Source organism: Dipteris shenzhenensis, chromosome 27, assembly GCF_047967505.1.
Source record: "Dipteris shenzhenensis isolate YYH24624 ecotype China chromosome 27, Dip_SZ_1.0, whole genome shotgun sequence".
Lineage (NCBI taxonomy): Eukaryota > Viridiplantae > Streptophyta > Polypodiopsida > Gleicheniales > Dipteridaceae > Dipteris > Dipteris shenzhenensis.
Window position 1 is genome coordinate 38,856,812 of NC_141622.1, and position 5,907 is coordinate 38,862,718.

Below are 5,907 nucleotides of genomic sequence, written 5' to 3' on the forward strand. Positions count from 1 at the left end.
TTATGCTCTTAAACTTAAGAGAGAGAGGGATTTTATAGATAGAGTACAGGATGACATTGGATTATTAATTACCAACCCCTATAAGGGATCAACCATTAATTACCCACCCTTGTAAAGTAGCTAATCACTTTCTTTAAAAATATTCTATGATAGCACTTGTATAGTTTTGAGTTGATCTTGACTATTAAAATTTCTAAACAAGAATCTTGCTTGAAGTGGCATTCCCACCGCTCACCCTTAATTTAGCATCAAATTTTTACATTCCATGCAGCACATGGTAGCCCAAAGCAGCCTCTTAAGGTTGCAAAGGTTTGCAGCTGACAATTCCAAACACTAGGATCTTCATGCCATGCTATACCTAACACTAGAATGACTCTTCCGCCTGCCCGAAATATAGGACATAATAACATCTATTACAAAAACCCTGGGCAGCTATAATGTCCCCTAAAGGGGCTCACACGCAAGCTTCACACGATCATCCTCTATGTGTGCTATATTTGATAACAAGTGTCTCAGCTAGATAGCTTCCCACGATGCCAATATCGGATGCAATACTTTTCTTTTGTAGAAGAGAGTGCCACCCTCTCTACTATTTCCTGAGCTAAGCAAGAAGCAATATCGTGTAGTAGCTTGTTGAGTATTAGTGCCTCCTCCCAATTTGAGTCAGTGAATCCTTCCTTCTCAACCTCTTGGGAGTAGAAGACACCATAATCTTGAGTTCCCTTTAAATATCAAAGAACTCTAAAACCTATAGACAAATGCCTCTGGTGTGGCCATTGTATAATGTCATCAACATATAATATAACGAGCAAGACAAGATCACCTTGTACACATGTGTGGAGGTTGGTATCCGATGAATTTCCGAGTGAGTCCAATAGTGGTGAGAATAATTGATCAATCCTTTGATACCAAGTTCTCTAGGCCCATTTTAGCACATGTAGTACCTTTTTCAACTTGCACACCTACTACTTCCCCTTTACCTCAAAGCTTGGAGGTTTCTCGTCATTTGAAGCTCATCTTGAAGCATGACCTTGGTAGATAATGTCATCAACATATAATATAACGAGCAAGACAAGATCACCTTGTACATATGTGTGGAGGTTGGCATCCGATGAATTTCCGAGTGAGTCCAATAGTGGTGAATAATTGATCAATCCTTTGATACCAAGTTCTCTGGGCCCATTTTAGCCCATGTAGCACCTTTTTCAACTTGCACACCTAGTGCTTCCCCTTTACCTCAAAGCCTAAAGGTTGCTCAACATATTCCATCTCCTAAATCTCCCCATTGAGGAATGTGGATGTCACACCCATCTACGATATTGGCCAACCATAATGGGTTGTTAATGTTAGAAAAACAAGTTAGTGGTAAACCTCGTGGGTTTTAGGTTGGTAAACAACACATGGCTTCATTGCATGGTCATCTCTACATGGTTCTCTTTTGGTGGTTATTTGGAGCAGCTTTTTTTTCCTTCCCTATTCTCAAGGATTGTCTCCATGAGAGTCAGGGCCAGCATCACTTGCCTACAGCCAAAAGGTGACTCTCCTACATGTCATTGGTTGGCTATGGTGCTGGCCGACGGGAGCTGATAAGTCATCTTGAAGATCATGGTGGTTGGTCATCAGGGCCGTTTGTGGAGTCTATATATCAAGCGGCTTTTCACTTGTTGCTATTGCTGTGTGCACATGGAATCTGAGAGCTTGATAGCTCTTTGTGAGCTTGCATGGTATTGTTGTGTGCACGTGGAATTTGAGAGCTTGATAACTCTTTGTGAGCTTGCATGGCCTCTGTAGTTATGCAATCTGTGGGTCGTGCATCAAGCCTCTGAAGCTTTAAAGATTGTCATAGCTTTTGTAAGCCTCCACAACAAGCCCTGTAGGGATGCGTGGAGGTGATTGGGTCTTATAAGTCCAATTTTTCTTTCACTGTGTGTGAAGCAATAAAGGTTGCCATCTTCTCAAAAGTTCTCTGATCCTCTCTATTCAATTTGTTCACATAATTCTTGCATGCATTTTGATCTACAGTCACAATAGTTAAAGACAACATCATCCAAATGGTTGTCATGTGGGATGCAAGAGCAAAAGTGTCATCATAGTCCAGCCTTAGCCTAGGCATAGCCTTTGGTCACACTAACTTGGCCTTGTACTTGACTAGGCTGCTGTCAGATTGTACTCCAAGTTGAAGATCCGCTTGGTACCAATGACCTTCTACTTTGATGGTCATGGAATGAGGTCCCAAGTCTTATTCCTCTGACTGGAATCAGTCTTTGAATCCATGGTTGCCATCCATGCCAAATGCTCAGTTGCTCCTCAAAAGTGCAAGGTTTTTGCATCATGTGATACTAAGTCTATGCATCAAACATGTGTCTAAACTCAAATCTTGCATGCATTAAGCATTCCTCATTCCTTGATTATGGGCTTTAATAACGTGTGACTTTGGATTCTTTCATAGCCTAGATATACCACTTGGGCATAGTATTGGTGGGCGATGCAATAGAATGAATGACAGGATCATGATCGTGTAAATTCCCGCCTGTTTGGGTGGATAGGGGTGCTTGGACAACCTTACCGTTTTCTCTTGACTTGGACCCAGAATGTCAAGAAGTGTTGTTATGTGCTCTTTCTCCTCAATGAAGACATCCTTTCCAGTCACTCCTCATGGCTGGATCATATAGCTTTTTCCCATTTGTAGCTAGGATCTATAATAAAATTATTTTCCTTGGATCTAGAATATGAACATTGGCTTTAGAACTAAAAATACAATAATGCTCAACCAATGGATTTTTACCTAAATAGGCCTCCTTTGGAACTCCTTCAAGTGCTCTCATCATTGTTCTCTTGAGGATATGGACGGCTGTCTAGATGGCCTCGGTTTAGTAAATTCTTGTTATGTTCTTTGCCTCCATCATACTTCTTGCCATTTCCATAATGAATAGGTTCCTGAGCTCTACCACACCATTTTGTTGAGGAGTGAGAGCAACTATTATTTGTCTCTTGGTCCCCCTCAATTTACAGAAAGGTGGGAACTCCTTATCCACATACTCTCCACCTCTGTTAGTGCGAAGAGTCTTCAATTGGTGCCCACTCTCTTGATCCACCTTAGCTAGCCATTTTTTGAACTTCCCAAAAGTATCCAACTTTTGGTTTAGGAAATAAACCCACACCTCTAGCTATAATTGTCTACAATGTGATAAAATACAAACAACCAGCAAATAATCTTGTGGATATGTTCCCACACAAGTTGGAGTATACTAGTTCCAATGGTGTTGTGCTCCTCTTCTAGATGAATGGAAATAATTAATGATTTTGCTTACCCTCATGCAGAAAGAAAAATGTGGGTGAAGCTTTGGATGTCCCATCACCATATTCATGTCATGCATTTTTTCCAAATTAGCGAGTGGTATGTGCCTAAAGTGCCTGTGCCACAATGTTCTCACTGAATTTTAATCACAAGCAAGGAATGCATTTATCTAGTAAAGACCACCTTCCTCAATGGCATGAGCACAATCTTATTGTTAAGGCAATTTCTCACCAAAATGGGCTTGTCATCAAACTCCACGTTCATGTTTTTCTTTATCAGCACACTCTTTAACATACAAAACATCAGACAAACTTTTTTGTCCACCATCATGAGCAGAAAAATGAATGAAACCTCTCCCTTTTACTGAACTCTTTGAATCATCACCAATGGTGATCATCAATCCTCCAGGTCCAAGTTCAGTTTGGGAGAAGCACCCCTTGTCCCAAGTCATGTGCCAGGTAGCTACATTGTTAATGAACCATGTTATAAAATTGTGGTCCTAGGAGTGGGTTTATAATTGGGGTGAAACACTGCAAATCATGTGGTTTTGCCATGACAATGTGATTGATATGTGGCATTATCCAAACAAGAGCATTGTGAATCCACCCACATTTCCTCTAAAGCAATGGCCAATTGTTGATAATGGAGCTAACCTAAGCCAGGAGGAAGTGGATGTATTGAACAAAGGAGGCTACATGTTAGGGGGTCCACAATGTGGAGGCAGATAATGTGGTATTAGAAACTACTTCCGATACAAGTGAGGTTACACTGAGATAAATAAGAAGACAAAGAACGATTTCTATTGTAGCAAATGACATGATAAAAAAGGTGATACCTTTAAAAGTGGTGGTTGCGCGAGAGCAAGTCATTGACCAAAGTAGGAACGTTGTCTTTTAGATTGAAAGTCATGCAACAACTTCTTCTAGTAGTACTTAAAATTTGACTATAAGTGAGACTCCACAGTACACATATGCGAACTTTGTCCAACAGTTTGACAAAGGGAAGTTTATGACTTGCAAGCATATGTACTTTGTCTACATACTTGTCTTAGGTCTTGACATAAACCATACCATGTATGTATCAACAACCACAATTCTCTTCAATGGAACTTTCTTCTTATTCTAGAAACCATAAAGTCATTTGAGCAATTGTGGGAAGACATTGGTGAATTAGTTTTTTGGGATGGACACACTTACAAAAATTTTATCTTATTGAGGAACCCCTTGTTTGTGTGATATAAAATGTTGAAAATCAATATAGGCAGATGGTTTCAGAAATGAAGAAATGTATACTTTTGTCAAGTTTGGCATCACATCCTCCAATTATGTCAACTCTCGAAGAATTAATTTGTTGTTCATATTATATGTCTCCTTGCAAATCCGTTTGGATGTCAATAAATTTTTGGGGTGAAGAAACTCAGTTTTTGTCTCATTTTTGTGAGATTTAAAACATATCTTTGCATACATATTGCTTTGGGGCACGTGTTACTTGGAGTCCACATGCAGTAGTGTGTGTGGTGTCCGTTGCCATCACGATAGCAAGTGACTTGCCACAACAAACAACTAGGAAATCCTACTACTTGTTAAGCTAAAAAGGGGGAGCATGGATCTTGTGGTTTCACTAGAGTAGATCGAGACTTCTTTGCCTTTCTTTTTTGACAATTCTTGGCATGTGCCTAAGCTTCTGATAGTGGAAGCACTTCACTTGTTTGATATCTTTCATTTTCATTTTTGTGAAGTGGATTCTCCCATGTGCTTATCGCCCTTGCTGTTGTTCTTCTTGCCTTCCCTTGGGCCATCAACGCAACTTCACTCCCTCATACATCTTATGCCCCATCTCTTCTTGAACTAGCAAGAAGTTCACCTATTTGAAGGTTATTACTTATTTCTAGTCAGTAAGCGAGGTCATCAAAACACTCCCCAAAGAGTGGTGACTCATGGTTTGTCTCTCCATTGTTTGTCACTCAGAGGGAAAACTTGAAGTGGCTCCCATCTCTTCATAAGAGAATTTTGTCAGGTTGTGATGAGGCGGTAACCTTGTTGCAATATATAGGGTCGATGGCACATTAGCACCGTCCTTTTGTCTGAGCTCTCAAAGCTCCTTCTCTGTGTCAAAGTCATTACACATTCGTGCTAGGATCGGTAGTAGAGTCTATGTCTTTGTACAAGGCAACAAGCCCTGTAGGGATGAGCCTCTAGTTGAAAGTTTTGTGATCATTGTGATAAAACTGGAACAGTCATTTGATTTCAAATGTTCATTGTAAAATCATCTTGTTTAAAATAATCTCGGATTGACTATTGCATTCCATGCAAACTATAAGCTTGATACACAAGCTCTTAAACCTAATGTTCCACAATTCAATGCCACCTTTCCTAGGTAGCCACTCATTAGACTCTGGATGCATCTTGTACGACATGTTTGGCATTTTTTGTTTCATGTAAAACCTAAATTATACTGGTACTCGAAGATGCGTGTGAGTAACGTTGTAGAGCATTCAATCTCTACATCCTTCTTGAGCTGCTGCAACTCGTTTTCAAAAAAAGTAATGGTTTTCGTGGCTGGTGGAGGTGGAGTAGGATTGGCTGACAAAATATCCATTGCCAATCGAG